Raw genomic sequence first — 24,752 nt, 5'->3', positions numbered from 1 at the left:
TCTGACCCTGAGCTGCCCCAGCGAGGAAGTAGTGAGTGATGTCCTTGTGGGATGCAATATGTTCAGTGTCTGACCCTGAGCTGCCCCAGGGAGGGGGCAGTGTGTGATGTCCCTGTGGGGGGCAGTATGTTCAGTGTCTGACCCTGAGCTGCCCCAGGGAGGGGGCAGTGTGTGAGGTCCCTGTGGGATGCAGTATGTTCAGTGTCTGACCTGCGGCTGCCCCAGGGAGGGGGCAGCGTGTGATGTCCCTGTGGGGTGCAGTATGTTCAGTGTCTGACCCTGGGCTGCCCCAGCGAGGAAGTAGTGAGTGATGTCCTTGTGGGATGCAGTATGTTCAGTGTCTGACCTGCGGCTGCCCCAGGGAGGGGGCAGTGCGTCAGGTCCCTGTGGGATGAGTGAGTTCAGTGTCTGACCCTGAGTTGCCCACATTCCTCATGCTCTCGGGGGCAGTCACTCTCCGCACAGTCGGAGTTAGTTGGAGAAACAGCATCATCTACTGGACACCGGCGGTATTTCAAGGAACATCATGTCTGGCTCCATCCCAGAGAAAACCAAAACCAACCCGCAGATTCAATTCATTTTATTATCAATTGTTAACAAAGTTTAGCTCCATTTGTTGCAACTTCCAGTATTTGAAGGAATCTCTTTAAAAAGAGTTAAGTATGGATGCAAACACAATCAGCATTATTTTTATCTGACCCTTTTCCCGTTTATTAAATGGTCAAATATCCAGAATATTAAACTCCAGCCCAGTTCGGGGTCATCAATATCAGCAGAAAGAAACCACAACTGTCAGAATGGACATGATTCAGTCTGGGATAACAGCAGAATCCAAACCCTGCAATCACTTGTGAACTCGCTGGTGTCTTAGCAGGTAGGATGACCGAACGTATTCTTTCCCACACACGGAGCAGGTGAACAGCTTCTCCCTAGTGTGAACTCGCTGGTGTACCATTAGATGGGATGACCGAGCGAATCCCTCCCCACACAAAGAGCAGGTGATCGGGCTCTTCCCAGAGTGAATTCGCTGGTGAGTTAGAAGGTTGGAATAACAAGTGAATCCCTCCCCACACACGGGGCAAGTGTACGGTCTCAACCCGGTGTGAATTCGCTGGTGTGTCAACATGTCGCTTGACCAAGTGAATCGATCCCCACACACGGAGCAGATGAACAGCCTCTTCGCAGTGTGACTTTTTTCCCAGTTCAGATGGGGATCTGAATCTCTTCCCACAGTCCCCACATTCCCCGGTTTCTTCATGGTGTGGTTGTCCTTGTGTCGCTCCAGGTTGATCAGTTGAAGCCTCGTCCACACACAGAACACTTATATGGTTTCTCCCCGCTGTGAAAGGTGAGATGTTTTTTCAGGCTGTGTAACTGGTTAAAGCTCTTTCCACAGTCAGTGCACTGGAACACTCCCCCTCGGGTGAGTGTGTCTCCGTGCTTTTCCACTCACACTGATGTTTGAAATCTGTTCCCACAAACATTTCTCCTTCCACATTCAAAGGCCGATGATATTCAGGTCCTGAGGAATCGAGTGACTCTGTCAGATCTTGATCTGATGTTTGGTTTGAGTTTCCCGTTTGCAAATCCTGCCCTTCTGATACCCCGGAAAAGGAGTTTACAAAAATCATTACTGTAAGTACAGGACAGAAATTAAGAACAAACAATTCTAGATTTCATGGAACATTCTTGCCTCCCGTGTTCCTCCAAAGCTCTAAATCCCCATCCCATACACTCTCCATCCTCCCTGTCCTGAAATTCAAACACATCGAATGTCTGAAGACAGCTTATCCTCCGCACCCAGTTTTCACCACCAACTCTGGCTGGGTTCAGTTCTACACTCACTGGTTCCCCTCTCTCTCCTCCCCTCCCCTGAAGGTGCTGACTCTGGCTGGGTTCAGTTCTACACTCACTGGTGCCCCTCTCTCTCCTCCCCTGAAGGTGCTGACTCTGGCTGGGTTCAGTTCCACACTCACTGGTGCCCCTCCTTCTCCTCCCCTGAAGGTGCTGACTCTGGCTGGGTTCAGTTCTACACTCACTGGTGCCTCTCCCTCTCCCTCTCCCTCTCCCTCTCCCTCTCCCTCTCCCTCTCCCTCTCCCTCTCCCTCTCCCTCTCCCTCTCCCTCTCCCTCTCCCTCTCCCTCTCCCTCTCCCTCCCCTGAAAGTGCTGATTCTGTCTGGGTTCAGTTCTACACTCACTGGTTCCCCTCCCTCTCCTCTGCTGAAGGTGCTGACTCTGGCTGGGTTCAGTTCTACACTCATTGGTGCCCCTCCCTCTCCTCCCCTGAAGGTGCTGACTCTGGCTGGGTTCAGTTCTACACTCATTGGTGCCCCTCGCTCTCCTCCCCTGAAGGTGCTGACTCTGGCTGGGTTCACTGGGACCCTGAAGCCCTGCCCACACATTGCTCTTTTGCAAAGATGGCCACACATGGGTGCTAAAGCTCCATGAATCTCGATGGCAGCGCACAAACCTGTAGCTTTCCTTTATTAATAATATATTTTATTTATATAGCACCTTTAATTTAGTACAATGTCCCAAGGTGCTTCACAACAGTGTTACAAGACGAATTAGCCCAACATCTGTTGCAGGACATTTGGAAAAGCATAATTCAGTCAAGCAGAGTCAGCATGGTTTTATGAAAGGGAAATCATGTTTGACTAATTTGCTGGAGTTCTTTGAGGATGTAATGGGCAGGGTGGGAAAGGGGGGAACCAGTGAATGTGGTGTATTTGGATTTCTGGATGGCATTCGATAAGGTGCCGCATAAAAGGTTACTGCACAAGTTGAAAGTTCACGGGTTGAGGATATTATATTACCATGGATAGAGGATTGGTTAACTAATAGAAAACAGAGAGTCGGGATAAATAGATCAATTTCCAGTTGACAAACATTAACTAGTGCCACAGGGATTGGTGCTGGGGCCTCAACTATTTACAATCTATACTAATGATTTGGATGAAGGGACGGAGTGTAATGTAACCAAGTTTGCTGATGATTAAAAGATGGGTGGGAAAGCAAGTTGTGAGGACACACAAAATCTGAAAAAGGATATAGAAAGGCTAAGTAAGTGGGCAGGAATTTGGCAGATGGAGTATAATGTGGGAAAATGTGAGGTTGTCCAATTTGGCAGAAAAAATAAAAAAGCAAATTTTTATTTAAATGGAGAAAAATTGCAAAGTACTGCAGTACCGAGGGACCTGGACATCCTTGTGCATGAAACACAAAAAGTTAGTACGCAGGTACAGCAAGTAATCAGGAAGGCAAATGGAATGTTGGCCTTTATTGCAAGGGGGATAGAGTATAAAAGCAGAGAAGTCCTGCTACAACTGGACAGGGTATTGGTGATGCCAAACCTAGAGTACTGCATACAGTTTTAGTCTCCTTATTTAAGAAAGGATATACTTGCATTGGAGGCTGTTCAGAGAAGGTTCACTAGGTTGATTCCGGAGATGAGGGGGTTGATGATGATTATGAAGGGCCTATACTCATTGGAGTTCAGAAGAATGAGAGCTGATCTTATTGAAACATAAGATAATGAGGGGGCTTGACAAGGTGGATGCAATGAGGATATTTCCACTCATAGGGTGAATCTAGAACTAGGTGACATAGTTTCAGAATAAGGGGTTGCCCATCTAAAACTGAGGTGAGGGGTTGTAAATCTGTGGAATTCTCTGTCCAGAGAGTTGTGGTGGCTGGGTCATTAAATATATTTAAGGCAGAGATAGACAGTATTTTGAGTGATAAGGGAATAAAGGGTTATGAAGGGCGGGCAAGGAAGTGGAGATGAGTCCATGATCAGACCAGCCATGTTCTTATTAAATAACGGAGCAGCTTGAGGGGCCAAATGGCATGCTCCTGCTCCTATTTCTTATGTTCTTATGTTCTCATTACACTGTACCAGATCTAAGATAGCCTGCTCCCTGGTCGGTTCCACAATGTACCGTTTATGGAAACTATCCCAGATACACGCTATGCTCAAGGCTACCATGGCCTATTTGGTTTGTTCAATTAATATGAGGATTAAAATTGCCCATGATTATTCCCATTTATTTTTTACAAGCCTCCATTATTTCTTGATTTATACTCCATCCAACAGTGTAGTTACTGTTAGGGGGCCTATAGACTATGCCTACCAGTGAGTGTAGTATTTATTTTGTATCGGTCAGTCTTTGGTTAGCAAGTGTGGCTTTTCCTTTATACCTGTAAGTTTATGGTATGGAAGAGAGGTTTTCACTCTGTACATGTCAATTACTGGTAAGTGAGTGTGGGTTTCATTCTGTATCTGAAATTCTCTGGTATGTGAGTGTTGGATTTACACAGTCCCTGTCATTTTCTGATATGTGAGTGTGGGTTTTACCTGTGCCTGTCTGTTTCTGATATTTGTGTGTGGGTATTACTCTATCTCTCAGTCTATGGTATGTGAGTGTGAATTTTACTCTGTATATATCAGTTTTTGTTGTGTGAGTGTGGATTTTACTCTATACTTGTCAGTCTCTGGTATGTTAGTTTGCGATTCCTCTTTGCCACTGGACCAAGACCTAGCTCGGTCAAGCCCATGTGGTGGCTGGTGTGCAACGGTCACCACATGTTAAAAAAATCCACGCACAGGCATCTTCCACCCTTCAAGATGTAGATTGGGATCTGGAATATTAGGTCCTTCACTGAAAAAACTGTGAACTCATCCCTTTTTGGCGTGGAAGCAAGTCATCCTCATTTCGAGGGACTGCCTATGATGATGAATTTGCGATGTCTCTATCCCAGTCAGTTTCTGTTATGTGAATGCGAGCTGTATTCTGTACCTATCAGTTTCTGAAATGTGAGTGTGCATTTTACTCTGTCCATGACTGTTTCTACTCTGTCATTGTGGGTTTTCCTCCAGCACTGTCAACTTTTGGTATTTGAGTGTTGATTTTCTTTGTGAGTGCGGTTTTACTCTTTGTTTTTCAGTGTTTGATATGTGAGTGTGGGTTCTAATCTGTATCTGTCAGTTACTGGTGTGTGTGTGAGATTTTCACACTCTACCTTTCAGTCTCTGGTATATGTGTGGATTGTATCTGTAAATTTCAATCTCTGGTAGGTGAGTGTGGGTTTTACTCTTGGTCAGTTTCAGGTAATATGGGCTTTTGTCTGTACCTCTCTGTTTCTGGTATTTGAGTGGAGCTTCATTCTGCACCTTTCAGTTTCCCTGATGTGAGTGTGGGTTTTACTCTGTACCTGTCAGCTTCTGGTATGTGAGTGTGGGTTTTATTCTGTGTTTCCCAGTTTCTGGTATGCGAGTGTGGGTTTTGTCCTGTACCTGATATTTATATGCTAGAAACTATAAGTTGATATTGTTGTTTCATTCTGCACCTTTCAGTATCTCTTATGAGTGTGGATTTTACTCTGTACCTGTCAGCTTGTGTTATATGAGTAAGTGTTTTAATCAATACAATACCTCCAAGTTTCTGGTAAGGGAGTGCATATTTCAGTCTGTATCTATCACTCTCGAGGATGTATGTGTGAGTTTTATTCTTTATCTGTCAGTCTCTGGGATTTGAGTGTGGGTATTTCTGTGTATCTGTCAGTTTCTGGTATATGGGTTTGGGTATTATCTGTATGTGTCAATCTCGGTAACATGAATGTGTATTTTTGTCTGTATCTTTCACTCTCTGGGATGTTAGTGTGCGTTTTATTCTTTATCTGTCACTCACTTTTATGTGTGTGTGGATTTTACTCTACAGCTGTCATTCTCTGGGATGTGAGTGTGATCTTCACTCTGTATCTATTAGTCTTTGGTGTGAGTGTGGGTTTTACTCTGTATCTGTCAGTCTATGGTATGTGAGTATGGGTTTTACTCTGTATCTGTTAGTCTATGGTATGCGAGTGTGGGATTCACTCTGTATCTGTCAGTCTATGGTATGTGAGTGTGGGTTTTACTCTTTATCTGTCAGTCTATGGTATGAGAGCGTGGGTTTTATTCTGTATCCATCAGTCTATGGTATGTGAGTGTGGGTTTTACTCTGTATCTGTCAGTCTATGGTATGAGAGTGTGGGTTGTACTCTGTATCTGTTAGTCTATGGTATGGGAGTGTGGGTTTTACTCTGTATCTGTTAGTCTATGGTATGCGAGTGTGGGATTCACTCTGTATCTGTCAGTCTATGGTATGCGAGTGTGGGATTCACTCTGTATCTGTCAGTCTATGGTATGAGAGTGTGGGTTGTACTCTGTATCTGTTAGTCTATGGTATGAGAGTGTGGGTTTTATTCTGTATCCATCAATCTATGGTATGTGAGTGTGGGTTTTACTCTGTATCAATCAGTCTATGGTATGTGAGTGTGGGTATTAATCTGTGAATGTCAGTCTCTGGGATGTGCATGTGGGTTTTATTCAAGTATGAATGTGGATTTCACTGTCAGTCTCTTGTGTGTGAGTGTGGCACTTTTTAGCTGTACCTGTCTGTTTCTGTTATGAGTGGGGTTATATTCTCTATATCACAGTTTCTGTTATGTGAGTGTGCAGTCTACCTGTCTGTCACTGGTATGTGAATGTGTGTATGTTTTCTGTACCTATCAGTTGCTATTATATGAATGTTGATTTCATTCTGTGCCTTTAAGTGTCTGGTACAGATGTGGTATTGTGGGTTTGACATTGAATCAGACAGTCACTTTCAGGTGAGTGCTGATTTTACTCTCTATCTGTCACTCTCTGGTATGTGTTTTATTCTGTATCTGTCCATCTCTGGGAAGTGAGTGTGGGTTTTATTCTGTATCTGTGTTTCTGATATTTGAGTAAGGGTTTTAATCAGAACCTGTAAGTTTTTTGTTATGAGTGTTATTTTCAGTCTGTATCTATCAGTCTCTGGAACGTGAGTGTGGGTATTACTCTGGATCTATCGGTCTCTGGAATGTGAGTGTGGGTATTACTCTGTAACTATCAGTCTCTGGAATGCGAGTGTGGGTATTACTCTGTATCTATCAGTCTCTGGAATGTAAGTGTGGGTATTACTCTGTATCTATCGGTCTCTGGAATGCAAAAGTGTTTTTTTTCCGTACTTGTCAGTTTCTGGTGAGTGACTGGAGTTCACTCTCCAACTATCTGTCTCTGGTATGCGAATGTGAGTATTTGTCTGTAGCTGTAAGGGCCTGGTTTGGGAGTGTGAGTTTCACGGTCAGTCAATCTCAGGTACTGGAAGTGATTATGATTCTCTCTCAATCTGTCATTCAATGTGTCTGAGTGTATGAATCATTATGTTTCTCTCAGTCTCTGGTACTGTTTGTGAGTGTGGGATTGATTATGTATCTGTTAGACTGGTGATGTGTGAGTGTGGGATTGATTATGTATCTGTTAGACTGGTGATGTGAGAGTGTGGGATTGATTATGTATCTGTTAGACTGGTGATGTGAGAGTGTGGGATTGATTATGTATCTGTTAGACTGGTGATGTGAGAGTGTGGGATTGATTATGTATCTGTTAGACTGGTGATGTGAGAGTGTGGGATTGATTATGTATCTGTTAGACTGGTGATGTGAGAGTGTGGGATTGATTATGTATCTGTTAGACTGGTGATGTGTGAGTGTGGGATTGATTATGTATCTGTTAGACTGGTGATGTGTGTGAGTGTGGGATTGATTATTTATCTTTTAGACTGGTGATGTGCGTGTGTGAGATTGATTATGTATCTGTTAGACTGGTGATGTGTGAGAGTGTGGGATTGATTATGTATCTGTTAGACTGGTGATGTGTGAGAGTGTGGGATTGATTATGTATCTGTTAGACTGGTGATGTGCGAGTGTGAGATTCATTATATAATTGACAGTCTCTTGTACTGAGCTATTCTTGCTCTGTGTTACTGTTGGATTTGGTTCCTTCTCCACCTGCTGAAGGCGGATGATAGCTTGCGATTATCGATGACTGTCTCAGGAGAAGGTTTGGTTCAGTCCATTACCTCCATTTCTCTGCTTTTGTATGTTAGCTGTTGGGTTTGAGAGTCAGTGTACAGACACCAGTGTGGATTGACACTGTGTCAGTGTCTATCTGTTTGTGTGCATGAGTAAGGGAGTGAAATTGGATCTGCCTTTCAATGCGATATGATTGGACTTTGAAATAACATATTATTGTACTGCTCCAAGTGACTGTGGGGTTCATAATGTAACTCTGCAAATTCGGATCACTGTGGGACTGACAGCTTCTGCTGCCTGTGACAATATGATTGAGGTCAGTTCTGTGTCTCTGCGCTCTGTGAGTGATAATGTACTTACTGTGTGTGAGAAGGAGCTGCCTGCACTGTTCCTTGTGTTCCGGGTTGAGGAAAGATCAAATTTATTCCGGCTTGGTGAAGTATTTTGCTCTGAGAATAATAATAGGAGAACACTATTAGTTATGATATGGACAGGTGATGGAGAGAATATAAAAAGATTTATAATTAATGTGTTTGTTTATAATAAAGTAAAGTATCTGGAGAGAGGAATCTGTGTCATCTGACCTCACTGCAGTACAGTGGCACTCAGATTCACCACACCAGGTGTGTAGGATGGTTCTATAGTAAGTTATCAGCATCCAGACACAACCAAAACCCAGCACTGGTCCATGAATGGGAACACCCGATTGGCACTGTCCAGGTTTATATCTCCCACTCCCATGGAACTACCTGTAAAATTCTGAATTGCTTCCTGGAATATAACCACAGGTACCTGGGCTGTACAACAATTGTTCTCAGTCTATTGGAACCGAGTTGCGGACCTGTGTCATTAACAGAATGTCCCAGTTACCCGATGTATCGGAGGGAGCGACAATGTATCTCTCGATCATCAGCAACACTGTTCTGAGAATTCAATGCACCAAAACAAAATAACCCATTTTTGAAGTGTCTCCTGTCACACTCCTCTCCTGATGCCTGCAATAGATGCACTTGTGAAACTCCTCACATCCTCACTCTCAGGCTGTGTTTTCACTGTTCACTGTCCAAGAACAACAGACACTGAGATTGGAACTGAATCAGGAACATTTATTACTGATTTGGAGAAAGAAAGTAGCAATGATTTGAAAGAGCGAGGTGATTTACTTTCACTGTTACCTTACACTGTCCACACACAGCCCGAAAATGGCCTCTCCCTTCCCCCATTCACTCCATGTTCCAGAACTAGTTCCTGCTCCACTCTGCCTCTTACAGACAGCCCCCGACTAAAGCTGAACTTACCCCGACTCAAAGCCCATCTGTGGACACAGTCCCAATGTGATGAGCTGCTGTAAGGAGGCTGCTGTTTGCTCCCTTACTCGGGCCCGGGGTATCTCCGCTCCCTGATGTGTTCAACGATCATCAGCCGAGCACAGAGGAAACGGCAGCTGCTGACAGAGCTGGGGGAGGGGAGCTCGCATAGGCCCTTCCCGTCGGTTTAAGCACTGTGTGGGGAGGGGAGGAGCAGCATATATTTAGCACATGCTCAGACCATCTTTTTGTCTCAAATTAAATTAGCAAAAATGGGATTGTTTCACAAGTTGCTTTTATCACTAATTAAATGGGCCACATTGAGAGCATATTAGTTATCATCCGAATTACTGAAAAAACGATTGTGTGAGCCTGACACTGGGGTAAGAGTGCCTAAACTGTTTTACTCATTCCATCAGTCTCTGGTGTGTGAGTGTTTCGCTGTCAGTTTCTAATAGGCAGGTATGGGTTTTACTTGCATATTATTGTTCAGATACATGGATGTGGGTTTCATACTGTACCTGTCAGTTTCTGCTATGTGAATGTGGGATTTATTCTGTAACTCTCTGTTTCTGGTATTTGAGTGTGTGTTTTATTCTGTACCTGTCAGTTTTTGTGAAGTGATTGTGAGATTTATTCTGCACCTGTCAATCTCTGCTACGTAAGTTGGGACTTATTGTGTACCTGTCAAGTTTTGACATGTGAGTATGGGTTTTATTCTGTATGATAACAACATAAGAAATAGAAACAAGAGTAGGCGATATGGCCCCTCGCGCCTGCTCCGCCATTCAATAAGATCATGGCTGATCTGATCATGGACTCAGCTCCACTATCCCGCCCGCTCCCCATAACCCCTCATCATTGAAGAAACTGTCTATTTCTGTCTTAAACTTATTCAATGTCCCAGCTTCCACAGCTCTCTGAGGCAGCGAATTCCTCAGATTTACAACCCTGAGAGAAGAAATTCTCCTCATCTCAGTTTTAAATGGGTGGCCCTTATTGTAAGATCATGCCCTCTAGCTCGAGTCTCCCCCATCAGTTGAAACATCCTCTCTGCATCCACCTTGTCAAGCCCCCTCATAATCTTATACGTTTCGATAAGATCACCTCTCATTCTTCTGAACTCCAATGAGTAGAGGCCCAACCTACTCAACCTTTCCTCATAAGTCAACCCTCTTATCCCTGGAATCAACTTAGTGAGCCTTCTCTGAACTGCCTCTAAAGCAAGTATATCCTTTTGTAAATATGGAAACCAAAACTGCATGCAGTATTCCAGGTGTGGCCTCACCAAAACCTTGTATAGCTGTAGCAAGACTTCCCTGCTTTGATACTCCATCCCCTTTGTAATAAAGGCCAAGATACCATTGGCCTTCCTGATCACTTGCTGCACCTGCATACTATCCTTTTGTGTTTCATGCACAAGTACCCCCAGGTCCCGCTGTACTGTGGCACTTTGCAATCTTTCTCCATTTAAATAATAACTTTCTCTTTGATTTTTTTCTGCCAAAGTGTATAACCTCACACTTTCCAACATTATACTCCATCTGCCAAATTTTTTCCCACTCACTTAGCATGTCTATGTCTTTTTGCAGATTTTGTGTGTCCTCCTCACACATTGCTTTTCCTCCCATCTTTGTATCATCAGCAAACTTGGCTATGTTACACTCAGTCCCTTCTTCCAAGTCATTAGTATAGATTGTAAATAGTTGGAGTCCCAGCACTGATCCCTGTGGCATCCCACTAGTTAATGGTTGCCAACCAGAGAATGAACCATTTATCCCGATTCTCTGTTCTCTGTTAGTTAGCCAATCCTCTATCCATGCTAATATATTACCCCCAACCCCATGAACTTTTATCTTGTGCAGTAACCTTTTATGTGGCACCTTGTCAAATGCCTTCTGAGAGTCCAAATACACCACATCCACTGCTTCCCCTTTATCCACCCTGTTCGTTACATCCTCAAAGAAATCCAGCAAATTTGTCAAAAAACGGGATGAGGTCCTACAAGACGAATTTAGGGAGCTCGGAGCTAAATTAAAAGTAGGACCTCAAAAGTATTCATCTCAGGATTGCTACCAGTGCCACGTGCAAGTCAAAGTAGGAATCGCAGGATAGCTCAGATGAATATGTGGCTTGAGGAGTGGTGCAGAAGGGAGGGATTCAAATTCCTGGGACTTTGAAACCGGTTCTGGGGGAGGTGGAACCAGTACAAACCGGATGGTCTGCACCTGGGCAGGATCTGAACCAATGTCCTAGGGGGCGTGCTTGCTAGTGCTGTTGGGGAGGAGTTAAACTAATATGGCAGCAGGATGGGAACCTATGCAGAGAGATGGAGGGAAGTAGAATGGGGACAGAAGCAAAAGATAGAAAGAAGAAAAGTAAAAGTGGAGGGCAGAGAAACCCAAGGCAAAAAGCAAAAAGGGCCAAATTACAGCAAAATTCTAAAGGGACAAAGAGTGTTAAAAAGACAAGCCTGAAGGCTCTGTGCCTCAATGCGAGGAGTATTCGGAATAAGGTGGACGAATTAACTGCGCAGATAGCAATTAACGGATATGATGTAATTGGCATCACGGAGACATGGCTCCAGGGTGACCAAGGCTGGGAACTCAACATCCAAGGGTATTCAACATTTAGGAAGAATAGACAGAAAGAAAAAGGAGGTGGGGTGGCAGTGCTGGTTAAAGAGGAAATTAATGCAATAGTAAGGAAGGACATTAGCCTGGATGATGTGGCATCGGTATGGGTGGAGCTGCGGAATACCAATGGGCAGAAAACACTAGTTGTGAGTTGTGTACAGACCACCAAACAGTAGTAGTGAGATTGGGGACAGCATCAAACAAGAAATTATGGATGCGTGCAATAAAGATACAGCAGTTATCATGGGCGACTTTAATCTACATATTGATTGGGCTAACCAAACTGGTAGCAATGCGGTGGAGGAGTATGTCCTGGAGTGTATTGGGGATGGTTTTCTAGACCAATGTCGAGAAATCAACTAGAGGGCTGGCCATCATAGACTGGGTGATGTGTAATGAGAAAGGGCTAATTAACAATCTTGTTGTGCGAGGCCCTTTGGGGAAGAGTGACTATAATATGGTAGAATTCTTCATTAAGATGGAGAGTGACACAGTTAATTCAGAGATTAGGGTCCTGAACTTAAGGAAAGGTAACTTTGATGGTATGAGACATGAATTGGCTAGAATAGACTGGCGAGTAATACTTAAAGGGTTGACGGTGGATAGGCAATGGCAAACATTTAAAGATCACATGGATGAACTTCAACATCCCTGTCTGGAGTAAAAATAAAACAGGGAAGGTGGCTCAACACTGGCTAACAAGGTAAATTAAGGATAGTGTTGAATCCAAGAAAGAGGCATATAAATTGGCCAGAAAAAGCAGCAAACTGAGGACTGGGAGAATTTTGTAATACAGCAGAGGAGGACAAAGGGTTTAATTAGGATGGGAAAAAGAGTATGAGAGGAAGCTTGCTGGGAACGTGAAAACTGACCGCAAAAGCTTCTATAGATATGTGAAAAGAAAAAGATTAGTGAAAACAAACGTAGGTCCCTTGTAGTCAGATTCGGGTCAATTTATAATGGGGAACAAAGAAATGGCGGACGAGTTAAACAAGTACTTTGGTTCTGTCTTCACGAAGGAAGACACAAATAACCTTCCGGAAATACTAGGGGACCGAGGGTCTAGTGAGAAGGAGGAACTGAAGGAAATCCTTATTAGGCGGGAAATGGTGTTAGGGAAATTGATGGGATTGAAGGCCGATAAATCCCTGGGCCCTGATAGTCTTCATCCCAGAGTACTTAAGGAAGTAGCCCTAGAAATAGTGGATGCATTGGTGATCATTTTCCAACAGTCTATCGACTCTGGATAAGTTCCTTTGAACTGGAGGGTAGCTAATGTAACACCACTTTTTAAAAAAGGAGGGAGAGAGAAAATGGATAATTATAGATTGGTTAGCCTGACATCAGAAGTGGGGAAAATGTTGGAATAAATTATTAAAGATGAAATAGCAGCACATTTGGAAAGCAGTGTTGGGATCAGCCCAAGTCAGCAGGGATTTATGAAAGGGAAATCATGCTTGACAAATCTTCTAGAATTTTTTTAGGATGTAACTGGTAGAGTGGACAAGGGAGAACCAGTGGATGTGGTGTATTTGGACTTTCAAAAGGCTTTTGACAAGGTCCCACACAAGAGATTGGTGTGCAAAATTAAAGCACATGGTATTGGGGGTAATGTACTGACGTGGATAGAGAACTGGTTGGCAGACAGGAAGCAGAGAGTCGGAATAAACGGGTCCTTTTCAGAATGGCAGGCAGTGACTAGTGGGATACCGCAGGGCTCAGTGCTGGGACCCCAGCTATTTACAATATACATTAATGATTTGGATGAGGGAATTGAGTGTAATATCGCCAAGTTTGCAGATAACACTAAGCTGGGTGGCAGTGTGAGCTGTGAGGAGGACGCTAAAAGGCTGCAGGGTGACTTGGACAGGTTAGGTGAGTGGGCAAAGGCGAGGCAGATGCAGTATAATGTGGATAAATGTGAGGTTATCCACTTTGGTGGCAAAAACACAAAGGCAGAATATTATCTGAATGGCAGCAGATTAGGAAAAAGGGAGGTGCAGCGAGACCTGGGTGTCATGGTACATCAGTCATTGAAATTTGGCATGCAGGTACAGCAGGTGGTGAAGAAGGCAAATGGTATGTTGGCCTTCATAGCTAGGGGATTTGAGTATAGGAGCAGGGAGGTCTTACTGCAGTTCTACAGAGCCTTAGTGAGGCCTCACCTGGAATATTGTGTTCAGTTTTGGTCTCCTAATCTGAGGAAGGATGTTTTTGCTATTGAGGAAGTGCAGCGACGATTCACCAGACTGCTTCCCGGGATGGCAGGACTGACATATGACGAGGGACTGGATCGACTCGGACTGTATTCACTGGAATTTAGAAGGATGAGAGGGGATCTCGAACATTTTAAATTCTGACGGGACTGGACAGGTTGGACACAGGAAGAATGTTCCCGATGTTGGGGAAGTCCAGAACCAGGGGACATAGTCTAAGGAGAAGGGCTAAGCCATTTAGGACTGAAAGGAGCAGAAACTTCTTCACTCAGAGAGTTATTAAGCTGTGGAATTCCCTACCGCAGAGAGTTGTTGATGCCAGTTCATTGGATATATTCAAGGGAGAGTTAGATAAGGCCCTTATGGCTAAAGGGATCAAGGGGTATAGAGAGAAAGCAGGAAAGCGGTACTGAGGTGAATGATCAGCCATGATCTTATTGAATGGTGGTGCAGGCTCGAAGGGCCGAATGGCCTACTCCTGCACCTATTTTCTATGTTTCTATGACTTCCCCTTCATTATTCCATGCTGACTCTGCCTGACCGAATTTCGCTTATCCAAATGTCCTGCTACTGCTTCTTTAATAATGGACTCCAACATTTTCCCCAACCACAGATGTTAGGCTAACTGGTTCATTGTTTCTTGCTTTTTGTCTGCTTCCTTTTTGAAATAGGGGCGTTACATTTTCAGTTTTCCAATCTGCTGGGACCTCCGCAGAATCCAGGGAATTATGGTAAATTACAACCAATGCATCCATTATCCCTGCCGCTACTTCTCTTCAGACCCTCGGATGCAAGACATCAGGTCCAGGGGATTTATCTGCCTTTAATCCCATTACCTTACTGAGTACCATCTCCTCCCCACTATAGCCACTTGACTATACACTGTTGGAATATTGTTAGTGCCCTCTACCATAAAGACTGATACAAAATATTTGTTCAGAGTTTCTGCCATCTCCATGTGCCCCATTACTAATTCCCCGGTCTCGTCCTCTAAGGGACCAACATTTACCTTAACCACTCTTTTCCTTTTTATATACCTATAGAAACTCTTGCTGTCTGTTTTTATATTTTGTGCTAGTTTACTTTCATAGTCTATCTTCCCTTTCTTAATCATTTTTTTAGTCATTCTTCGCTGGCTTTTAAAAGCTTCCCAGTCTTCTGTCCTCCCACTAGTTTTGGCCACTTTGTACGCCCTTGTTTTTAGTTGGATACTGTCCTTCATTTCTGTCAGTCGGTCAGTATCTGGTATGTGTGTGTGGGTTTTATTCTGTATCTGTCAGTTTCTGGTATCTGAGTGTGGTCTTTATCTGTATCTGTCAGCTTCTGTTATGTCAGTGTGTGTTTTATCATGTACTGGTCAGTTTCTGGTAGATGAGTGTGTACGTTAACCTATATCGTCAGCTTCTGGCATGTGAATGTGGATATTGACCAGTATCTGTCAGTTTTTTGGATCAGAGTGTGGATTGCATTCTGTACCTATCAGATTCTGGCATGGGAGTTTCGGATTTAATTGGTACCTGTCAGTTTCTGATATGTGACTTTGGTTTTAATCTGCACTGGTCACTTTCTGATATCTAAGTGTGGATTGCATTCTGTACCTGTCAGTTTCTGCTATGTGAATGTAGGAATTAATATGTACTTGTCAGTTTCTGGGATGTGATTGTGTTTTTTTTGTACCTGTCAGTTTGTGGTAGATGTGCGGGGTGTCAGTTTCTGGTATCTGAGTGTGGATTTTTACCTTTATATATCAGTTTGTGCAATGTGAATGTGGATTTATTCTGTATCTCTCAATCTGGGGTAAGCGAGTGTGTGTTTCCTCTGTACCTGTTAGTTTCCGGTATATGAGTGTGGGTTTTATTCTGTATCTGTCAGTTTGTGGTATGTGAGTGTGGGTATTATTCTGTATCTGTCAGTTTCTGGTATGTGAGTGTGGGTTTTATTCTGTATCTGTCAGTTTCTGGTATGTGAGTGTGGGTTTTATTCTGTATCTCTCATTCTGGGGTAAGTGAGTGGGTGTTTCCTCTGTACCTGTCAGTTCCTGGTATGCGAGTTGTTTTATCCTACATCTGTGAAATTTACAGATCAGAGACTACCCCAACAGACAATAGTTTTTCGCATTATATTGGATGAATGAGATTCAGAAATATTTGGAGTAGAGACGAGCTATTAGTACATGATATAAACCATAGCTGTCAGGGGTACTGTGAGTGAGTGTGCAATTCATTCTATATCTGAGAGTCAGGGGTACAGGGAGTGAGTGTGGGATTCACTCTGTATCTGAGTCTGTGGTACAGTGAGTGAGTGTGGGATTCACTCTGTATCTGAGTCTGTGGTACAGTGAGTGAGTGTGGGATTCACTCTGTATGTGTCAGTCAGGGGTACAGGGAGTGAGTGTGGGATTCATTCTGTATCTATCAGTCAGGGGTACAGGGAGTGAGTGTGGGATTCGCTCTGTATCTATCAGTCAGGGGTACAGGGAGTGAGTGTGGGATTTATTCGGTATCTGTCATAAATGCAAGTGTTTGTTGTTGCTGTAGAAATGAAACTTTTCAGTTACTTACGGTGGTTAACATTTACACAGAAGAAAATGTCAGAAGCAGCCTCGTGGATAACCGTCGGGAAAGTGCTGTTACTGGTGAGATCACGATGTGCTCGATGCAAACTTGGCTAATAACCCTAGAGGTGATGGAAAAGAAAGCAACATTTGGGAACGTTTGAGCGAGATGATAAAACATAATCAGTGCGAGGAGCCCGATCAGAGAGCTGGCGGGCAAGAAGCATTGAGCTCCTGTTTACTGCCCGATGCTATTTCCAAAACAACGGGGAAGAACAGTCCCTGGATCTTGGAACTTGAGGAGGCCTTTCAGCACATGGAACCTGGAGGAAAATCATCCCTTCGAGCCTTTACATAAGGAACAGGAGGAGGCCATTCAGTCCCTCGAGCCTGTTACATAAGGAACAGGAGGAGACCATTCAGTCCCTCGAGCCTGTTGCATAAGGAACAGGAGGAGACCATTCAGTCCCTCGAGTCTGTTACATAAGGAACAGGAGGAGGCCATTCAGTCCCTTGAGCCTGTTACACTGGAACAGGGGGAGGCCAGTCAGTTCCTCGAGTCTGTTATATTGGAACAGGAGGAAGCCATTCAGTCCTTCGAGTCCGTTACATAAGGAACAGGAGGAGGCCATTCAGTATCTCGAGCCTGTTACATAAGGAACAGGAGGAGGCCATTCAGTCCCTCGAGCCTGTTACATAAGGAACAGGAGGAGGCCATTCAGTCCCTCGAGTCTGTTACACTGGAACAGGGGAGGCCATTCAATCCCTTGAGTCTGTTACATAAGGAACAGGGGGAGGCCATTCAGTCCCTCGAGTCTGTTATATTGGAACAGGAGGAATCCATTCAGTCCTTCGAGTCTGTTACATAAGGAACAGGAGGAGGCCATTCAGTATCTCGAGCCTGTTACATAAGGAACAGGAGGAGGCCATTCAGTCCCTCGAACCTCATACATAATGAACAGGAGGAGGCCATTCAGTCCTTCGAGCCTGTTACATTAGGAACAGGAGGAGGCCATTCAGTCCCTCGAACCTCATACATAATGAACAGGAGGAGGCCATTCAGTCCTTCGAGCCTGTTACATTAGGAACAGGGGGAGGCCATTCAGTCCTTCGAGCCTGTTACATTGGAACAGGAGGAGGCCATTCAGTCCCTCGAACCTGGTGATAGGAAGGGACAATATGTATGAATATAAAGGGGCTGCAGGAGGGGTCAGAACTAAAAATCATGGTTTAAAAACGAGTATTAAAACACTTTACCTAAACACACGCAGCATTCGAAACAAAGTAAATGAGTTGATGGCACAAATCATTACAAATGGGTATGATTTGGTGGCCATCACAGAAACATGGTTGCAGGGTGGCCAAGACTGGGAATTAAACATACAGGGGTATCTGACAATTCAGAAAGATAGACAAGAAGGGAAAGGAGGTGGGGTAGCTCTGTTAATCAAGGATGATATCAGGGCAGTTGTGAGAGACGATATTGGCTCTAATGAACAAAATGTTGAATCATTGTGGGTGGAGATTAGAGATAGTAAGGGGAAAAAGTCACTGGTGGGCATAGTTTATAGGACCCCAAATAATAACTTCACGGTGGGGCAGACAATAATCAAGGGAATAATGGAGGCATGTGAAAAAGGAACAGCAGTAATCATGAGCGATTTTAACCTACATATCGATTGGTCAAATCAAATCGCACAGGGTAGCCTTGAGGAGGAATTCATAGAATGCATACGGGATTGTTTCTTCGTACAGTATGTTACAGAACCTACAAAGGGAGAAAGCTATCTTAGATCTGGTCCTGTGTAATGAGATAGGAATAATAAACGATCTCCTAGTCAAAGATCCTCTCGGATTGAGTGATCACAGTATGGTTGAATTTGTAATACAGATTGAGGGTGAGGAAGTAGTGTCTCAAACGAGCATACTATGCTTAAAAAAGGGGAATACAGTGGGATGAGGGCAGAGTTGGCTAAAGTAGACTGGAAACAAAGACTAAACGGTGGCACAATTGAGGAACAGGGGAGGACTTTTAAGGAGTACTTTCACAGTGCTCAACAAAAATATATTCCAGTGAAAAAGAAGGGCGGTAAGAGAAGGGATAACCAGCCGTGGATAACTAAGGAAATAAAGGAGAGTATCAAGTTAAAAACCAATGCGTATAAGGTGGCCAAGGTTAGTGGGAAACTAGAAGATTGAGAAAATTTTAAACGACAGCAAAGAATGACTAAGAAAGCAATAAAGAAAGGAAAGATAGATTACGAAAGTAAACTTGCGCAAAACATAAAAACAGATAGTAAAAGCTTTTACCGATAGATAAACCGGAAAAGAGTGACTAAAGTAAATGTTGGTCCCTTAGAAGATGAGAAGGGGGATTTAATAATGGGAAATGTGGAAATGGCTGAGACCTTAAACAATTATTTTGCTTCGGTCTTCACAGTGGAAGACACAAAAACCATGCCAAAAATTGCTGGTCACAGGAATGTGGGAAGGGAGGACCTTGAGATAATCACTATCACTAGGGGGGTAGTGCTGGACAGGCTAATGGATCTCAAGGTAGACAAGTCCCCTGGTCCTGATGAAATGCATCCCAGGGTATTAAAAGAGATGGAAGTTATAGCAGATTCATTCATTATAATCTACCAAAATTCTCTGGACTCTGGGGAGGTACCAGCAGATTGGAAAGCAGCTAATGTAACGCCTTTGTTTAAAAAAAAGAGGGCAGACAAAAGGCAGGTAACTATAGGCTGGTTAGTTTAACATCTGTCTTGAGGAAAATGCTTGAAGCTATCATTAAGGAAGAAATAGTGGGACATCTAGATAGGAATAGTGCAATCAAGCAGACGCAACATGGATTCATGAAGGGGAAATCATGTTTAACTAATTTACTGGAATTCTTTGAGGATATAACGAGCATGGTGGATAGAGGTGTACCAATGGATGTCGTGTATTTAGATTTCCAAAAGGTATTCGATAAGGTGCCACACAAAAGGTTACTGCAGAAGATAAAGGTATGCGGAGTCAGAGGAAATGTATTAGCATGGATCGAGAATTGGCTGGCTAACAGAAAGCAGAGAGTCGGGATAAATGGGTCCTTTTTGGGTTGGAAATCGGTGGTTAGTGGTGTGCCACAGGGATCGGTGCTGGGACCACAACTGTTTACAATATACATAGATGACCTGGAAGAGGGGACAGAGTGTAGTGTAACAAAATTTGCAGATGACACAAAGATTAGTGGGAAAGCGGGTTGTGTAGAGGACACAGAGAGGCTGCAAAGAGATTTAGATAGGTTAAGCGAATGGGCTAAGGTTTGGCAGATGGAATACAATGTCGGAAAATGTGAGGTCATCCACCTTGGAAAAAAAACAGCAAAAGGGAATATTATTTGCATAGGGAGAAATTACAACATGCTGCGATGCAGAGGGACCTGGGGGTCCTTGTGCATGAATCCCAAAAAGTTAGTTTGCAGATGCAGCAGGTAATCAGGAAGGCGAATGGAATGTTGGCCTTCATTGCGAGAGAGATGGAGTACAAAAGCAGGGAGGTCTTGCTGCAACTGTATAGGGTATTGGTGAGGCCGCACCTGGAGTACTGCATGCACTTTTGGTCACCTTACTTAAGGAAGGATATACTAGCTTTGGAGGGGGTACAGAGACGATTCACTAGGCTGATTCCGGAGATGAGGGGGTTACCTTATGATGATAGATTGAGTAGACTGAGTCTTTACTCGGAGTTCAGAAGGATGAGTGGTGATCTTATAGAAAGATTTAAAATAATGAAAGGGATAGACAAAATAGAGGCAGAGAGGTTGTTTCCACTGGTCGGGGAGACTAGAACTTGGGGGCATAGCCTCAAAATACAGGGGAGCTAATTTAAAACCGAGTTGAGAAGGAATTTCTTCTCCCAGAGGGTTGTGAATCTGTGGAATTCTCTGCCCAGGGAAACAGTTGAGGCTAGCTCATTGAATGTATTCAAATTACAGATAGATAGATTTTTAACCAATAAGGGAATTAAGGGTTACGGGGAGCGGGCGGGTAAGTGGAGCCGAGTCCACGGCCAGATCAGCCATGATCTTGTTGAGTGGCGGAGCAGGCTCAAGGGTCTAGATGGCCTACTCCTGTTCCTAATTCTTATGTTCTTATGAGCCTGTTATATAAGGAATAGGGGGAGGCCATTCAGTCTCTCGAGTCTGTTACATTGGAACAGGAGGAGGCCATTCAGTCCCTCGAGTCTGTTACATTGGAACAGGAGGAGGCAATTCAGTCCCTCGAGTCTGTTACATAAGGAACAGGAGGAGACCATTCAGTCCCTCGAGCCTGTTACATTGGAACTGGAGGAGGCCCATTCAATTCCTCGTGTCTGTTACATTTGGAACAGGGGGAGGCCATTCATTAGAAGTGGAGGAGGCCCATTCAGTCCTTGGATCCTGTTACACAGGAACAGTAAGCCGTTCTGCCCTTCGACTCTGTTACATTAGGAACTGGAGTGGGCCTTTTAGCCCTGGAGTTTGCTTTACAGGAATAGATGGACACCATTCAGCCCCTCAAACCTGTTACAAATGAATAGGCAGCCATTCAGACCCTCAAGTTTGTTGCATAGAAACAGGAGGTGGGCATTCAGAACCACAGCCTTGCTATAAAGGAATTGGTGGAGGCGATGCATCGACTGGATACTGTTACACAGGAATAGAGGAGGCCATCCATCCTCTGGAGCCTTTCACATCTGAACTGGAGTAGGCCATTCAGACTCTCAAGCATGTTATGTAGGAACTGGAGTAGGCCATTCAGCCCACCGACAATGTTATAGGAACTAGAAGAGGCCAATAAGCCAGTCGTACATGTTATATTGCAACTGGAGGAGGCCACTCATCCCATTTAACTTATTACACAGGAACAGGAGGTGGCTGTTCAGCACTGAATGTTGTTAGACAGGAGCAGGATGAGGCTATTCTTCCCCTCGAGCCTGTTACATTGGATCAGGAGGATGCCATTCAGCCCTTCCATTCTGTTATATGGGAAGAGGAAATTCAGCCTCTCTAACATTAGAAACACAAGCAGACCACTCAGCCTTTGATTCTGTGACATGGGAACAGCAGGAAGTTTTTCATCCCCTCGTGCTTCTTACATTAGGAACAGGAGAAGACCCTCAGTCCCTTGGGTCTGTTACATCGGAACAGGAGTAGGTCAATTCCACCCCTCGGAACTGTTAACCAGGAACAGGAGGTGCTCATTCAGCACCTCCAGCCTGTTAAAGGAATTGGAAGAGGTCTTTCAGCCCCTCGCACATGTTATATAGGAACTGGGGGAGGATATTCAGCCCCTCAAGCATGTTAAATTAGGATCACAAGCAGGCCATTCAGCCCTTTGACCCTGTGACATGGGAACAGGAGAAGGCCGTTCAACCCTTCGAGGATATCATATAGGGACTGGAGGAGGCCATACAGCAACTCGAGCTGATTACATTAGGAACTGGAGAGGGCTATTCAGCAATTGGAGTTAGAAAGCAGTAGGAGGAAGCAATTCTGCCCCTCGGGTCTGTTACATTAGGAATAGGACAAGAGCATTCATCCCCGTGGGACTGTTTCAGGGGAACAGGAGGAGGGCATTCAGCCCCTCGAGCTTGTTACATAGGAACTGGAGGAGACTATTTAGCCCCTGGAGTCTGTGACACAGGAATAGAAGTGGCTATTCAGCCCCTGGAACCTGTTACATAAGAACTAAAGGAGACCATTCATCCCATTCTAGCCTGATACAAAGGTACAGGGGGAGGCCATTCTGCCCCTAGACCTTGTTACATATGAACAGGAGGAAGCCATTATGTCCCTCGTGTTTATTACATTAGGAACATGAGAAGACCACTCAGTATCTCCAGTCTGTTAAATTGAGAACAGGAGGTGACTATTAACCCCCTCGGGCCTGTTACACAGGAATAGGAGGAGGCCATTCAGCACCACAAACATGTTTAATTCGGATAACCTGTCTGTGTACCTGCACACTAGAAGCCCAGGGCAGAATGGGCCAGCCCACACTGTGATATGTGTGCGCATTAGATCCGTGCAGCAGAGCAGGTCTCCAGTCATCTTGGTTAACCCTTGCCACTGGATAAAGGCCGAGCTCTGTCAAGCCCATGTGGTGGTTGATTTGCAACGGTCACCACACGTTAAAACAAACCAGGCACAGGCATCTTCCACCCTTCAATTGGAGTTCAGGACTGGAATATCGGGTCCTTCATTGAAACATCTGTGAACTCATGTGGAAGCAAGTTACCCTCGTTCAAGGGACTGCTGTGATGATGACACTGTGATAGGTACCGTACCTACTGTGTTTACAAGCAGCTGGTTACACTGTTCCAAATGTCTCAGGTGGAAGAAACTTCACATTTCCGGTTCCTTCAATTCCTTGCCTGTAAGAAGAAAATGTATCTCTGATCATTCAAGAACAGGAGAGGTAGAAAAGACTAAAGTGATGAATGTAATCGTTCACTTAATATTCATTATGAACATTCACAAAGGGAAGCCAGCGATACAAACAGTGTCAGTGTCTGACTCCACTGCAGTACTGCAGCACTCAGCTTCTGCATACCAAGTGTGTTGGGCAGATTTACAGCAATTTACTGACATCCAGACACAACCCAACCCCTGCCCTGCTTCAGGAATGGGACTACCCGATGGAGCACGGACTTTTACACAGCTCAGATTGCTGCTCCCCTCTCCCAGGGCACTAACCGTTCAACCAAAAACAAAGAGCCGCTGTTTAAAACGTGTCCTTCACATTTCTCACCCGGTGCCTGCAATAGATGCTCCTTGTATAAATCCTCAGTGTCCGGCTGTGCTTCCACTGCTCGCTGTCCAATGACAACAAACACAGTGAGACTGGAACTAAAGCAGGAACGTTCACTACTGGTTTGCAGGGAGAAAGCAGCAATGATTGTAAACAGCAGATCTTTCCCATTCTGTCTCCCTTACCCGGGACACACGCTGTCCACACACAGCCCGAGAATGGTCTCTCCCTTCCCCCACTCACTCCACGCACTGAGACCAGTTCTTGCTCCACTCCGCCTGTTATACACAGACCCCGACTCCCCCTGAACTTCCCCCGGACTCAGTGCCGATCTCTGAGCCCATCTGCGGACACGCTCCCAAACCGATGTGCTGATGTAAGGAGGCTGCTGCTCGCTGCCTTACCGCGGGACCTCGGTGTCTCCATTCCCGGCTGTTTAAACCATCTGCTTCCGCTCACTGAGTGAATGGCGCTCACAGGCTGGGGGAGGGGAGGGCGCATGCGCTCTTCTGCTCACTGGAAATCGACACAGGGGGCGGGGCTTATCCCCGCATGCGCAGCTCTCTGCAATAATTCAGCCTTTAAAAATCAAAGTGAACTTTTCCCAATTTACTTTTAGCAGAATCTGAGCAAAGGAACTGGGCCTGGGGAGCAAGGACAGAGAATGTTTATCATTATCATCATCATAGGCAGTCCCTCGGAATCGAGGAAGACTTGCTTCCACTCCTGAAGTGAGTTCTTTGTTGGCTGAACAGTCCAATACGAGAGCCACAGACTGTGTCGCAGGTGGGACAGACAGTCGTTGAGGGAAGGGGTGCGTGGGACTGGTTTGCCACACGCTCTTTCCGCTGCCTGCGCTTGGTTTCTGCATGCTCTCAGCGATGAGACTTGAAGTGCTCAGCGCCCTCTCGGATGCACTTCCTCCACTTAGGGCCGTCTTTGGCCAGGGACTTCCAGGTGTCAGTGGGGATGTCGCACTTTATCAGGGAGGCTTTGAGGGTGTCCTTGTAATGTTTCCCTTGCCCACCTTTGGCTCATTTGCCATGAAGGAGCTCCGCATAGAGCACTTGCTTTGGGAGTCTCGTGTCTGGCATGTGAACTATGTGGCCTGCCCAGCGGTGCTGATCGAGTGTGGTCAGTGCTTCAATGCTGGGAATGTTAGCCTGGACAAGGACGCTGATATTGGTGCACCTGCCCTCCCAGGGGATTTGTACGATCTTGCGGAGATATCATTGGTGATATTTCTCCAGAAACTTGAGGTGTCTGCTGTACATGGTCCATGCCTCTGAGCCATACAGGAGGGCAGGTATTACCACAGTCCTGTAGAACACGAGCTTGGTGGTAGACCTGAGGGCCTGGTCTTCGAACACTCTTTTCCTCA

At 44.8% G+C, this 24,752-nt stretch overlaps 1 long non-coding RNA gene across 2 annotated transcripts; it reads right to left on the bottom strand.

Moving 5' to 3' along the window:
• Positions 1-565: 565 nt before the first annotated feature.
• LOC139273554 (uncharacterized) lies at positions 566-23,856 on the bottom strand. 2 transcript variants are annotated; one of them, XR_011595182.1, is made up of 5 exons: positions 23,776-23,856; positions 22,908-22,994; positions 16,600-16,714; positions 8,240-8,328; positions 566-1,633 (listed from the first exon to the last, which is right to left on the bottom strand). It is a non-coding gene; the product is annotated as an uncharacterized lncRNA (long non-coding RNA). The 2 variants fall into 2 exon arrangements; XR_011595183.1 differs by lacking the exon at positions 16,600-16,714.
• Between the last annotated feature and the right edge of the window lie 896 nt (positions 23,857-24,752).

Source organism: Pristiophorus japonicus, chromosome 9 (genome assembly GCF_044704955.1).
Source record: "Pristiophorus japonicus isolate sPriJap1 chromosome 9, sPriJap1.hap1, whole genome shotgun sequence".
In the NCBI taxonomy this organism is placed as follows: Eukaryota; Metazoa; Chordata; class Chondrichthyes; family Pristiophoridae; genus Pristiophorus; species Pristiophorus japonicus.
The sequence above is the reverse complement of the archived record's forward strand: the minus strand, read 5'-3'. Positions and strand labels throughout refer to the sequence as shown.